The sequence below is a fragment of the Pelophylax lessonae genome (assembly GCF_965119305.1).
Source record: "Pelophylax lessonae genome assembly, chromosome: 3".
NCBI classification, from domain to species: domain Eukaryota; kingdom Metazoa; phylum Chordata; class Amphibia; order Anura; family Ranidae; genus Pelophylax; species Pelophylax lessonae.
This window is the reverse complement of record NC_138770.1, coordinates 153,798,287-153,813,501: the sequence shown is the minus strand read 5'-3', so window position 1 is coordinate 153,813,501 and position 15,215 is coordinate 153,798,287.

The following is a 15,215-nucleotide window of genomic DNA, read 5'->3' as shown; positions in this document are numbered from 1 at the left end:
GGGGTTGATTTGCCCCCTGGCTAGCCGCCCGTCCCGCGGAGGGTGTGGGTTTTGCTGCCCTCCCAAATTATCATGCACCAGCCGCCACTGTCCCATGGCAAACAAACACAAACCAAATAACACAAAAGGCAAAAGGATTATTTTCAGCCTCATTCATATTTTTCCACTCTGACTTAAGAAAAGGAAAATCTGGATGTGATATGTTTCTAAATAGTAAAACCCAATAATGCACATTGCATGTTGCTGATCTCTTCTCAAAAAATCTCTTTACAGATCCTCTTAAGTTTCAGGTCAGAGTTAGATGATAAGTAATGTGTGCAAGTTCCTTCCAATGAGGCTTCATGTGCTGTGAAATAAAGAAAAATCAGGAATAGAAATCCAGAAAAGCTGTGAGAACTTTCTGGGTCATAGGCGTGGGTGTTTGCAGATGACAGCATAAATACATAAATACAGCCCTGGCCAATCCCAGGAAGCTGGGCCCTGGATGCATGCTGGGAGATTGTATATATTCTTTGAGCACACTGGGCTTGGGGTCTTTTCCTGCAGGGGATCAATCCATCCTGGAGGAGTTGCTGCCCTTCAGGGCAGTGCTGCCGTGCGCTTGCTGTTCATGAGGGCTCAGGTGGCTGACCTAAGGGCCTGGATGCTGGAGCTGCTGAGGGGCTGTCTGTTGAAGATATAGTCTGAGATTACTGAAGAAAGGTGTCGTTGGAAGTTGGAAGGATTCAACCAGATTTCCCTGGACATTTTGTAAGACTGCTAAGAGATCTTAGAGACTTTTGGGCTGCTTCCACCCCTCTTGTGCTAGAGAGTCAGCTGTATGTTTGCTAAAGGAGACATCGGCTGGTGTCCTGAAGAGCTTAGTTTATCTAATTCCTTGTGAAGGGACTATGCTCCTATTGCTCTAAAAGTAGGAAAAAAAGAAGTCTGCTATTAACTGTTTCACTACAAGCCAAGTCCACAGGTTGTTATATGCAAGGACTTCTGCTTCAGCTTAATAAAAAGGAGTTCACTGTCCTCAACCTATACATAAGGGGGCTGGAGGGGATCAGAGAAGATTTTTCCTTAATGCAGAGAATGCATTAAGGTAAAGGACCTTCTACTTTTACAACCACTTGAAAAAAATCATCTTTGGGATATGAATCAGTAGATGCATTAAACTAAGACCAGCTGCCACACGTAACCTAATCCCGCAGCAACGGGACTGTACAGGAGTTCTGTATTGCTACACAGAGATGTAACTGAAAGCTACAAAGCCCTAATATGCTATTGAGAATGGTGTTCTTCTCATATCTCAACAAAAACCCTTGACCATCCCTTCCAGCTTATTAGATGCCGATTTTTAATACAACAAGGCAACATTTCACCTTAAACCATGCTAGAGGCACAAACCACATAACAGAAATGAAAAAAACAAAGCTCTGATAAAAATCAGCCATATTCTGGGTACAATCTGACCACATAGCTAAAAAATAACTGTTCTTTCCTTTTATTTACCTGCTATGTGACATGCAGTTAGTGCCACTCTCTGCATTTCTATAGAGGTGCCCTAGTTGTTGCAGATCATGTATCTCTGCTCTGTTTCCTTAGGAGATAATTGGGCACATAGAATTCTGGAAATTCAATCTCACACAAGTCTCCTATGCCAAGGTGTCAGCCAAGGCAGGATTCTTACTTTACCTCATTGAAGCAGGATTTTGTATACTACACTGGTATGTAGGATAAAGCACTTCATCCAATCCATGCATCATCAGTAACTATAGCTAATTATTAATGAAAAAATTGAAACTTATTTTTTAAAACAGACAAACCTTCCCTGGTAGTGTCACAAGGACAGCAAATGTATTTAATACATTATGGAAAAAACTGCTGCTGCAATTGCCCAATCACCCCTGGCAGTGTAGTTTGCCTCAATCACTGTCCCTGTCACTTTTGTTGAATGGCTTGGTCTGCAATGCAGTAGACAAAAATGTAAATAAATGCTTTATTAAAAAGGAATGTATATACTGAATACTGGCATTTGGTATTTGGTATATACTGATAAACTGCATTCATGTTTGAGAATGTCACATTTTTTTCCCGCAATAGTGGCTATTAACAAAGCTATAGGTATGAGTATTATCTGAGGAAATGGTGAACATGCAGGCTGAGTAATTGCAGTGAAATACAGTTAGCCTTTAGATCAGCCTTTCTCACAATTTTACCCCAGGGGAACCCTTGAAATAGTTTTTAGGTCTCAGGTAACCCCTGCTAAAATCATTAGACCTGAAGTTCATGGTACATTAGCATATTCAGTAGCTTTAATTGACTTTTAAATAAAAGAATAAAAAATAGGATGTAATAGTCAGGAAATAAAACAAATAATAATAATGGCCGGAAAAGAAACACAGACAGTAAAAACGACCTCTACATTGGTGGTAAGACTGTAGAAGTGACCCCTTACATGGGTAATCAGGTCAGTGTAGAAGTGACCCCTTTCATTGGAGAAACAAAATGGCCTCTGCCCCCATCTATAACTGGCCTTCACAGCAAGGAGCACATGCACAGCCCTTCCATGTGCTCCTTGCTGTGAAGGCCAGTTATAGATGGGGGCAGGGGCCATTTTGTTTGTTGTTGATGTATACTGGTGAGGGGACACACTGGATGCCTTTGCTGCCATTGTGTTATGTGCTGGGCGCTTAGGATGCCCCTGTGCCTTTAAGGAGGACTGGGCTACCTCTAGGCCCACCTGCCTTCTATCTATCTATTAGAATGCATGTGCTTCCATTGTGGAGACTCTCATAAATTGACAGTAGTTAGGAATGCAGGTAATACAGGGCACAGCTTACGCATGTGTTTGCAAATGTGTGCTAACTAAACCCCTATTTTAATGCATATTGTTAGACAGGTTCATTTGGTTGTTAAACAGACTGGTTGGTGAGTTGAGCTGGGAATTTTTCTGTTTTTTTGTCTTTACATTGGAGGTCAGTGTAGAAATAATGCCTTACACTGATGGTCGGTGTAGAAGTATAGCCTTACATTAGAGGTCAGTGTAGAAGTGACGCCTTGCACTGATGGTCAGTGTAGAAGAGACTGTTTGCATGGGTAGCCAGTGTAGAAGTGAACCCTTACAATGGTGGTCAGTATAGAGGTGACCCCTTACATTGGTGGTAAGTGTGGAAGTAACGGCTTACATTAGTAGTGAGTGTAAAAGTGATCCCTTACATTGGTAATCAGATGAGTGTAGAAGTGACCCCTTAACCACTTAAGCCCCGGAAGATTTTACCCCCTTCCTGACCAGGGGGTATTTTGCGATTCGGCACTGCATGACTTTAACGGACAATTGCGCGGTCATGCAAGGCTGTACCTAAACGAATTTTACGTCCTTTTTTTCCCATAAACAGAGCTTTCTTTTGGTGGTATTTGATCACCTGTGGGATTTTTTGATCATGCGCTATAAACAAAAAAAAAGCGTCAATTTTGCAAAAATAACAATATTTTTCAATTTTTTTTATATAAAATTCCTCCCCAAAAAAATGTAAAAATCAAAATTTTTTAACATTTTCGGCCAATTTGTTTTGTGCTATATATGTTTGGTAAAAAAAATCGCAAAAAGCGTATTTTGATTGGTTTGCGCAAAAGTTATCGCATTTACTAACAAAGGGAAAGATTTTTGTCATTTTTGTTGTTTTTTTTTTAACACATAATGGCGGCGATCTGCGATTTTTTTGCGGTACTGCGACATTGGGGCGGACAGATCAGACCCTTGACTGACATTTTTGACACTTTTGGGGTCACCAGTGACATTACTGCAGTAATCAGTGCTATACATATGCACTGTTACTGTAAAATGACACTGGTAGTGAAGGGGTTAACTTTATTTGAGAGGGAGGGGCTGTGTGTGTCCCTATGGGCGTGATTCTAACTGTGATTGGCTGTGGCTTGAGCTGTAGGAACAATGATCAATGGTCCTACATAGTAGAACCGTATGATCAGTGTTTCTACACAGGGGAGAATGACAGGCTGCTTGTTTACACTAGCTGCCTGACTTTCTCCCTCTCTCCCCGACGATCGCAGAGTGACCGGCGGACATCGGGTCCGCCAGTCACACGCGCGCGGGGGGGGGGTTCCGTGACCTCCCCAGAGCCTCACAGGCTAGTGACGTTTATATACGTCACTTTGCCTGTGAGGGGCTGACCGCCGCAGTATATGTACTTGCGGCGGTCGGCAAGATGACCCCTTATATTGATAATCAGATCAGTTTGTAGAAGTGACCTCTTACATTGGAGATCAGTGAAATAGTGAACCCTTTACATTGGTAATCAGGTTAGTGTACATCTGACCCCTTACATTTGTGATCAGTGTAAAAGTGACCCCTTACATTGGCAATCAGATCAGTGCGGAAGTGACCTCTTACCCCCTTACATTGGAGGTCAGTGAAATAGTGACCCCCTTACATTTGTTGTCATTCTAAAAGTGGCCCCTTACATTTGTGGTCAGTGTAGAATTGACCCCTTACATTTTCAATCAGATCAGTATGGAAGTGACCACTTACATTAGTGATTAGTGTAGAAGTGAAGGTCAGTGTAGGAATGCCTCCTTACTTTGTTGGTCGGTGTAGGCAGGGGATCAATCTGCCATGGCTTTCTTCTCGAGAAACCCCTAGAAACCTATGAAGGGACCTCAGAACCCTGTTTGAGAAAGGCAGCTTTAGAGGCATCATTGCACACTGACAAAATGCAATACAGTTTTAGGAATAAGTTGAGCAAATTTGTAAAATTTAGTAAAATAGTAATTTGTGAAAAAGTAAAAATGTGGATTTTTCTCAAAATTACTTTTATGCAACCACCACCATAATGTGGGGTCAAATAAATGTAAAATACACTATACTATTTTCTTGGCATGACACAGGGTGAACAGCTTGTGAACCATCCAACACGACAAGCCTTAAGAGTAATCTATAATTGCTATACCTTATTCTTATTTACTACTGCTGAGAAAAACCCAATCTAAACCTATACCGCATTAGGTGGTTTCACATTTTCTCAGAATGCTCGCAAATTAGGATGCTAGAGATGGAAGAACATAAAAAAGTAGTAATAAATAAATAAACAAAGAAATAAAGGAAAATTCATGTACATCCAATAGCACTGTTGGTATTCTTGACAGTATTGTTTACTAAATAGATTCCACGTATTGACATGTTTTATTCTTTGTTGTCTATGTTTCTTTTATTGTGTTTTTCTTCCTTGTATTTTGCTACACTGTACTGTCTGGAAAGTTGTTTTTCCACCTATTTGCCTGCAGGGAAAGATGGAAGGGAATGCATAATGACTGCAGGTAGCAGCAAAACTTTTATAGATCAGTTTTGTAGAGAAAGTAACAGATTTGATTACCTATTATTTACAAAACTCTAAAAAAAAAAACTTTAAGAACCATTAAATTAAAAAAAAATTGCCTGCAACAGCAGCATGTTTTTAAATAAGGAGCCGTTATAGTCAGCAAGTTAACAGTCTTACCATACTTTTACTTACTACCTACTTTCTTTCCATTGGCGGAGCAGCTAAAATGAAATCCAGGACAGGTCACCCTTACGTTTGTGTCTCTTACTAGATCATGTTGATTGACAGGTCCCAAACATCATTCACTTTTGAAATTGGATAAATTGTTTTTAAGCATTTTACTCTCAGCTTTATGTAATTTCAACATGGGACTTTGATCTTGCTATGTACAGGTATCAGCCAAATGATCAGACAAACAGTAGCGGGCAACCTGAAATGTACTGCATGAATGTAAAATAAATTGTCGATGTCAATAAAATGGTAAAATGGTATGTATTGGGCATAGGACAAAGTGTAGTAGGCAGGGAATGTATTGTAGCACAAGACTGTGTTAGGTTAATTCCCATAAAGGCCACTAGGCGGCCTCACATTACATAATAACAGTATCTAAGAGAGCAAAATATGAGTAGAAATTGCAACTCATAAATAGCACAGTACATTTCAGTCTTGTGCAAACACAGTTATTTGCAATTTCTTGGAGCTGAGTGTAGCTGGTAGCCCAGGTGGTCAACCACAGGCAGGGCTGGGACAAGGGGTGGGCAGGAGGGGTGGCTGCCCTGGGCACTGTGGTATCATGTGAGGTTTGGGGGCATCCAGGGATGGGACAAAGGGTGGGCAGGAGGAGCGGCTGTCCTGGGCACTGTGGTATCATGTGAGGTCTGCGGGCATCCAGGGATGGGACAAGGGGTGGGCAGGAGGGACAGCTGCCCTGGGCGCAATAGTTTATTGCAGGAGTGGGGGCACCCTGAACCTAACCCTAAGGGAATGGGGGGGGGCACAGTTTGGCATCTTTGCCCTGGGCGCTGATTGGCCTTGCCCCGGCACTGACCAAAGGGATCTCTGGACAGTGTGAGAGAAGATCACTAAGCTGTAGAAGTGGTCAAAATTAGCTTAGTGTTAGTGTCAAGGGTTAGGAGGCTCATTTTAAACATTATCTTTAAAATGATTTGCCCAGGCAATAGGTTAACTTAAATTGAATCCTCCCCCACTATATATACATATTTTCCTTTAGCTCCCCTGCCACTCCGGTCAGCCACTGAGAGCAAATTAAAGTTTTCTGCAAGCTATTGGTCACCAGAGTTATAGCTTACACTGATTACTCAGGGCTATGGACTGCTTGTGTGAATGCACTGATTGGTCACACACTGTCACTTGCTTCACCATAGCCAAATATTTTCTTTGGCTCCCAACTTTGAACGGACTGGCAGGGAAGCAAAGAAAACAAAAATGTATGCTGGAGTTGGGGAATTAAAAGATAAGTCCACCTTCTAGAGCATGGTACACGTTATACACATATCCTCCTCACCCCCCCCCCACCTCCCCATAAGTGCGGGTGGGGGATCCTCTCCCTGCACCCCTTGTCACATTTTGAAAACAGCCCAGCTCCACCTGCACAAATGCACCTTTCATTTAAAGGAATCTGTGATTCCAGGTCCTGTCTGCCACTGTGGCAGATGGCTTGTAGTTCTGAATGAATTGCACTGAAAAGCCAATTAGTTCATCATCCACAAGCCCTGCAGCTTTCATACTTCCAGCCCATGCAGAGGTACAGGCAGAAAGCTGTAGTGCTTGTCTGTAGGAGCCTGACATTGCACCCCTGATCCACTGATTACGGGTCCAAAGCTTTGTTGGCTCCTGTGGTAAAAATCAATAAATGCACATTTTTTGTTTCCTGCAAAATGATGTGCATTTATTATTTTTTCTCAAAAGGTGAACTTAAACCTAGCACACATTATGAGAATATCGGACGAATGATTATCCTTTTTTTTTTTTCTCATATCGAAAATGAATAGGTTACTAAAGACAGGAAAACTTTTGTAAGACAGATAACAACTTTGGAAGTGATGTAATGTGTTTGTTATGTGCTTTTTATTGTAATGTATTTCTTAGTTTCCAACCAAACGTGGTCTTTGTCATCCAATTTTTTTTTTGTACAAATGCTATATAATTACATGAAAATCGTTCGTTCTGTTATTGTTTGAGAAAATTTTTTTGTGCTTGTCCCTTTGGATATTTTGCATAAAACTGGAAAGATTGGCTCTCAAAAACTGTGTACTGATGATCAGATTATTGGGCGATCACTCAGAAATGTGTTTTTTTTTTTCATCCAATATTCCTATCAGATGAAAGGACCTATAGGGACAGTTTTTATTTTTGCATATCCTTCCCTAGTGTGTCCAAGGACTGAGTGTAATTTGTCTCTGCTGTCTTGTTCCTTTACTACAGTATCTGCATACGTCATTTCTCACAGAATGTGCTGACTCCAAGTAATCAAGGGGGACGGGGGAGGAGGGCTCCAGCCTGTGACTGACAGCCTCAGCTGTGCATGTTTCCTATGAGATTGTGTAGGGGGGGGTGGGTCCATTCCCTCCACTCAGGTCTCAGATTACACTTAGTTCTTCTCTCTAAGCTGTGGAGTGTATAGCATCAGATCTCTGCCCCCTGCCCCCTGCTGGAAGTCCAAAAAAACAGTGTAAATTCTGGATTTTAAATGGCTGTAGATAGGAGAAGACTGCAGATAAACGGGCATAGGAGGATTTGTTTCACTTCTATGTATCACCTGAGACTAGTCACTTCACTGGGTATATGTAAGGGTTTACAACTACTTTAAGGGGTATATTGTGAAACTGCATACATGTTCATTTTGTGCATATGCCTGCAAAATCGAATGCTACTATATAATTTTTCTGTAGGGTGTATGCTCTTCATTCATTAGAATAGTGTTAATAATAAAAAACAAAAAAATAACACATTATGTCCACTAGATGGAGCTGATCATAGAAAAATAAATTCATATTGACAATGAAAGGGGTGCTAGGCTCCAGGCCTGGTCATCCATCTCTTTGCTTCACTGTTTAGCAAGTCACCTGGAACCAGCATGTGATCAGGGAAGTCTGACATCATGCATATGCTTGTTCTGGGTCAGTGATTTAGTTGAGAAGACTGGGAACAGATGACAGTTCGGTAGCTCGTATTTATAAAAATAAGTCAGCAATAGCAGCTCCAAGTTCCCTTTATAATAAACTGTGGGAACATCCTGACTTTAGCGCAGTTGCAGTGCTTCCTGGATAGCGTTAGCAGTTATTGGGATTTTACTTTGCCTTTGGATTTGTTTTTTTTTTTAAGTAAAGAATATGGCAGCAGCTTCTATAGCAGTGTGATCAGCATCTGCAATCATTATGACATTTTCCTCCCCAGTAAGACGGTGTGCCAGCCTGACACTCACTTAGCCCCCCTTCAGTAAATTTAGCCAGCAATGTGTGGCTGTTTTGGATGGGATGTGTGAACAAATTCCCTGGTTCTAGCAGCCAGCTACATGAAAGACACTTGAGATATGCAGAGGACCCAAAATTGCCCGTGGCGTCTCACAATGAATGAGGGATATTTTTTTCATCATCCGCATGCCTCTTTCACATTGTGCCAGCTGTATGGAAAGTAGATTGTCAAACAGAACATTTGGGCCGGCTGCCAGGTTTTAAATTGCCTGGGGAGACACTGGTAATACGGCACTGGACAGGAAGAGAAAGCAAGAGTGTCTATTTCTCTGGGACTGGAGCAGAGAGGAAGGAGATAAAACTGGATGGCTAGTGTTACTGCTACTGAAGAATAATAGATGTTAGATGATTTAATTACCAGGTAATGAAATAAGAAAATGCTACAGTTCATTGTACACTACAAAGTACGCTGATCGTGACTTCCATTTTACATTAGAGTGCAGGTTTTCATATGAGCAAATCAGGCATATGGCACAATGATCATTATACAGTACATCCACTGACTTTTTTGAATGGAGGAAGGCCTGGTTCACACTATTACAGTTTTCTTGTGTCGCACAGAATCGCACGATAATGGAAATCACATTATTCTCTATGGTGCCCGTTCACATCAATGCAGCACAGCGTGTTTTTAAAAAAGGGTCCTGTGCTACTATGGTGCGATTGCAGTTGCGATTTTGGCCCAATGTACTTTAATGGAAATGCAACAAAAACACATGTAAAACACACATGCGATAAACAACTGTGGCTGACCCGCCACCCACTGCCGTTCAAACACCCCCGTTGCTTATCCAGTGCCGAATTACCTCGCTAGTTCTCCCCACTGAGGAAGTAAACAGAGGGGCAGAATCATCTGGTGACATCAATAACCATATATATATATATATATATATATATATAAATGTATATACATATACACAGTATCTCACAAAAGTAAGTACACCCCTCACATTTTTGTAATTTTTTTTTATCTCTTTTCATGTGACAACACTGAAGAAATGACACTTTGTACAATGTAAAGTAGAGAGTGTACAGCTTGTATAACAGTGTAAATTTGCTGTCCCCTCAAAATAACTCAACACACAGCCATTAATGTCTAAACCACTGGCAACCAAAGTGAGTACACCCCTAAGTGACAATGTCCAAATTGGGCCCAAAGTGTCAATATTTTGTATGGCCACCCTTATTTTCCAGCACTGCCTTAACCCTCTTGGGCATGGCGTTCACCAGAGCTTCACAGGTTGCCACTGGAGCCCTCTTCCACTCCTGCATGACGACATCACGGAGCTGGTGGATGTTAGAGACCTTCCATTTGGGGATGCCCCACAGGTGCTCAATAGGGTTTTGGTCTGGAGACATGCTTGGCCAGTCCATCACATGTACCCACAGCTTCTTTAGCAAGGCAGTGATCATCTTGGAGGTGTGTTTGGGGTCGTTATCATGTTGGAATATTGCCCTGCGGCCCAGTCTCTGAAGGGAGGGGATCATGCTCTGCTTCAATATGTCACAGCACATGTTGGCATTCATGGTTCACTCAATGAACTGTAGCTCCCCAGTGTCGGCAGCACTCATGCATGACACTCCCACCACCATGCTTGACTGTAGGCAAGACACACTTGTCTTTGTACTTCTCACCTGGTTGCCACCACACACGCTTGACACCATCTGAACCAAATAAATTCATATTGGTCTCATCAGACCATAGGACATGTTTCCAGTAATCAATGTCCTTAGTCTGCTTGTCTTCAGCAAACTGTTTGCGGGCTTTCTTGTGCATCATCTTTAGAAGAGGCTTCCTTCTGGGACGACAACCATGCAGACCAAATTGATGCAGTGCGGCGTATGGTATGAACACTGACAGGCTGATCCCCCACCCCTTCAACCTCTGCAGCAATGCTGGCAGCACTCATACATCTATTTCCCAAAGACAACCTTTTGATATGACGCTAAACACGTGCACTTAACTTCTTTGGTCGACCATGGCGAGGCCTGTTCTGAGTAGAACCTGTCCTGTTAAAATGCTGTATGGTCTTAGCCACCGTACTGCAGCTCAGTTTTAAGGTCTTGGCAATCTTCTTAAAGCCTAGGCCATTTTTATGTAGAGCAACAATTCTTTTTTTTCAGATCCTCAGAGAATTCTTTGCCATGAGGTGCCATGTTGAACTTCCAGAGACCAGTATGAGAGAGTGAGAGTGATAACACCAAATTTAACACAGTTGCTCCCCATTTATAGCTTTAGACCTTGTAACACTAACGGGTCACATGACACCAAGGAGGAAAAAATGGCTAATTGGGCCCATTTTGGACATTTTCACTTAGGGGTGTCCTCACTTTTGTTGCCAGCGGTTTAGACATTAATGGCTGTGTGTTGAGGAATTTTGAGGGGACAGCAAATTTACACAGTTATACAAGCTGTACACTCACTGCTCTACATTGTAGCAATCTGTAATTTATTTAGTGTTACATGAAAATATATAATAAAATATTTACAAAAATGTGAGGGGTGTACTCACTTTTGTGGGATATTGTATATATATATATATATATATATTATTTTTTTTTTTGCGGGTTGGCAGCAGTTGTTCATTGTGATTGACATGGACCTGCATTGCTAAACAGCGTGATTGACGATAGATGTACACCAGGGGACTTTTTCTTTTCAAATAAAGGACTTGTCAAAAATGCATTTGTGTTTTTATTTAACACTGACTTATTTTTTGGTGAATGAGTAGGGGTACTATGTATGTGGGAGGGCAGGATCTGGATACCCCCTTATTGTTAAAAGGGGCTTCAAGATTCCAATAAGCCAATCCACTTGCAGACCTCCACAACGACCAGATTAGGGTCATGGGGAAGGGGCCCTTATTCTCATCAACATGATACCTCCCTCTTGTTGAGGGCATGTGGCTTAGTATGATTCAAGGAGGTGGGCCACACGGCCGTCGCCCCTTTACTGGTCTGCCAGGCTACATGCTTGGATAAAGGTCTAGTATGGATTTTGGTTGGGACTCCATGCCGATAGTGGTGATACTTCTTCTTGTAACCACAAATATCAAGTCAACCACAAAATAAAAGGAAAGACAGAAAAGCTCCATTAATAAAAAAAAAAAAAAAATGAGGCAGAAAAGGGGTTGAATGCCCAAAAAGCTACCAATCATTAAAGTACAGTTCCCTAAATGACCCTGAAATGACCCTAATCTCTTCCAATGCAGTTTGTTCTGTCCCACAAGTATTTTTTCTGTGTTGTACTGAACTGCATCAGGTTATGATTGTTCTGTAGAATGCTGACAACTAGTGGCGGTGTTGAGCCACTGCAGCTTGTGATTTTGTTTTTTTCCTCTGTCTTATGCTACTGTTTAGTGCTAGTTAGTTCAGTCCTAGCTAGACCCTCCCTGTTTCTTCCATGTTACCTGTTCAACGTCTGTATCTTATTGAAGAGTTAAGCTGTATGTGGATGGTGCTAAGTCAGCTGGTGGCCACACTGTCTGGACAGACTAGAGGAGATCTACTAAAACTGTTGCACTCAAAATCTGGAGCAGCTGTGCATAGTAACCAATCCGCTTCTAACTTCAGCTTGTTCAATAAGGCTTTGGCAATAAAACCTGGAAGCTAAATGGTTTATATGCAAAGCTGCACCAGATTTTGCATGCTCCAGTTTTGGTTAGTAACCCACACTGGGGAGTATGGGGAGGGGGTCCAGTGTAAGGCCACCTTACAGATTTTTTGTAAAGGTGAACTTACCCTTTAGGCCATGTTCGCACTTAATTCACATGCGGCTCAGAGGAGGGGGTCCAATGCGATCCTGTTTGCCATTTCGGGGACGAATCAGGCCCAAACTTTTGCCTGAATTCAGACCTGAAATGGAGCCAAAGATGCACAGGACCGTTGTGCATTCAACTCCGCTCTCCATCGAGAGGCGGTCACAGTCTCCTGTGATGCAAATTGAATGCAGGGAAGCACGCATCCAATTCGCATAAGTGTGAACCCAGACTTAAAGTCATGACTGATGTGAATAGTTCAATGCCCTCCGTAGAACACTGAAGGTCAAATTTCAGTTGCCTCAACAAGGGCTCTATCATTGGTCTCATTTACCCTAAATGAAGTTACATCCCTTGCACTACATTACTTCTACAAATACGGAAATTTCATGTGTTTAATAAACAATGTTCCTCCAGGAATTAAATCTTTCAGTAAAATTAGTGGTTATATCCATATATAGTATTCTATACTATATTACATTCTTTTAAAAATATATTAGCAACATGATTTATATAATGCTGAAAATTATATTATATACATTGAAAAATGATTACATTAGAGCAAAGATTTTCTCCCAAGACGTTGTGAAGTTTGTAAATGTTCTTTCGGTTCAGACTTCTAAATCATCTGAGAAATGAATGATCTGACTACACCCTACAGACTGTACTAAATACTTCATGAGTGATATTCAATTCCTAGAATTCCTTCTACCGAAGACATCCCTTTCATGCCAAGGATTCCTGGGGGCTGTCATATATTGAGCTTTCTACATCAGATGCTCGCTGGGTTAGATATTTCATTTTTATTTCATGCATTAATAGAAGGGTTTAGAATGTTTGTCATGCTCTCTACTTTCATGCTACCTCCCTGCATACAAGCCGGAACCTTCCCTGGCATGGCTTTCATTTTACACATTTTTACCTTTTAATACTATTGGATTTCTTTAGAAGTTCCTTCCCTCCTCATTGTGAAATATGATTGGTCGCTTTGGGTTACTATGCTCCGCAGATCATAATTACTATTAGGTATAAAAAGGGAACAATGGAACAACGCTTTATATTGTAAAGAAGAAGTGTTATGGGAGAAAAAGATAAATTACAGGGTCATTTAAAATAATGGAATTCCAGACTTTGTGACATTATACTGAGTATGCAACTCTGCGGTCACTAGTCCTATTTCTTTTAGGTTGTTTTTACTGTACTATAATTTGTATGCACATTTCAATTTCAAGCTGAACTCCAAGCAAAGAACTAAATACATTTAATGGAGCTGTTTTTCCTGCCTAAGGATTGGTATTACCGTCCATCCACTCCTGTGATTAACACAACTCTGTCACACAGTACAGCCCTGTCTGGCAATGCAGGAGATCTGATTTTTCTCTACTATAGGAAAAGCCTGGTATAATATATATATATATTTTTTTTATTCAACCCAGCGGGTTGAATGAAAAAAAAACTGTAAGCTCCGGCCAGAGCCGCTATACTATCTATGCAAAGTTAGTATATAGATCTTCCCCGCTGAGTTATTGTGTTCTGACAGGGGGACGGCCCACCGCCAGAACACTCAGATTAGCATTTTCTGCGATTGGCTGAGATCACTGGTTGGAAGTCAGTTAGCCGCTGGTTTTCCAGCATGCACATCTGACAAAGGCTGGCTTCTATTGGACAGAACAACATTCACAAGAGCCAAATGTCAACCATTTTTTTTTTTGAGCATGAAAATGTCTCCTGACATTTGGCCTGCGTGTACCCGGCTTAAAGATGAATTTCGGGAATTTAGCAACTTTGCAAAAAAAGTGCATGCAAACTATGTGCAATTAATTGCATGTCACCTCTAAGTTTATTGTACTTGTGGTAGACACACTATAGCTGTAAGAGGAGAGGAGCACACAGCGCAACTTTGCCTGCCCCTCCCCACTGCTGCCCATTCACAGAATCCTTTGTATTTTGTGAATTAGGTCATATAAAACAAAGGCTTCTGTGAATAGGCAGAAAGAGGTGAGAGGTAGGCATAGCAGTTCCAGTGACTCTGCTCTTGAAGAAACTGAGACCACAGTGAGCAGCCTCCCAACTTTGGAAGTTATCTTCCTAGAGCACAATAAACCTGTCAGATGTAAATAATAGAAATAACTCTATGAGGCGGCAGACACCTAGTTAGACTTAATTCATGGTATACCTGCAGTTTTCACAAAGTAGCTAAATTCCTTTAGTTTTAATTTAAGCTAAACTTACAGGTCTGTTCCCACCTAATCTTGTGACTGAACATGGAAAGGAGAAGCAGGAAACAGGTAAGCTAATCTCTGTAACTCTTCTTCCTCCTCCTATCAGCTTGTTAGCAAATGAGCACTGCAGCAAAAATTACTGATTTACAAACAACAAAACAGTCTTGCATATAAGAATGATAGCCCAGCAAAAATAAAAGTGGTAGCCCCCCCCCCTTCCTCAGAGCCTCTGAGAAAGAATGAGAATCCTTCAAAATGCTTCAGCCAGCAGGGGCTGAGGTCACTGCATGGTCTAGAGACTGTTGAGTCCAGGACTTTTGAGCTATGGATGAGTGGCTCGCTAAGCGATTTCATATTCATATGCTTGTGAGTAGTTTTTATGATTTTATTTTCCAATGAATGTATGTGGAATAATGCACT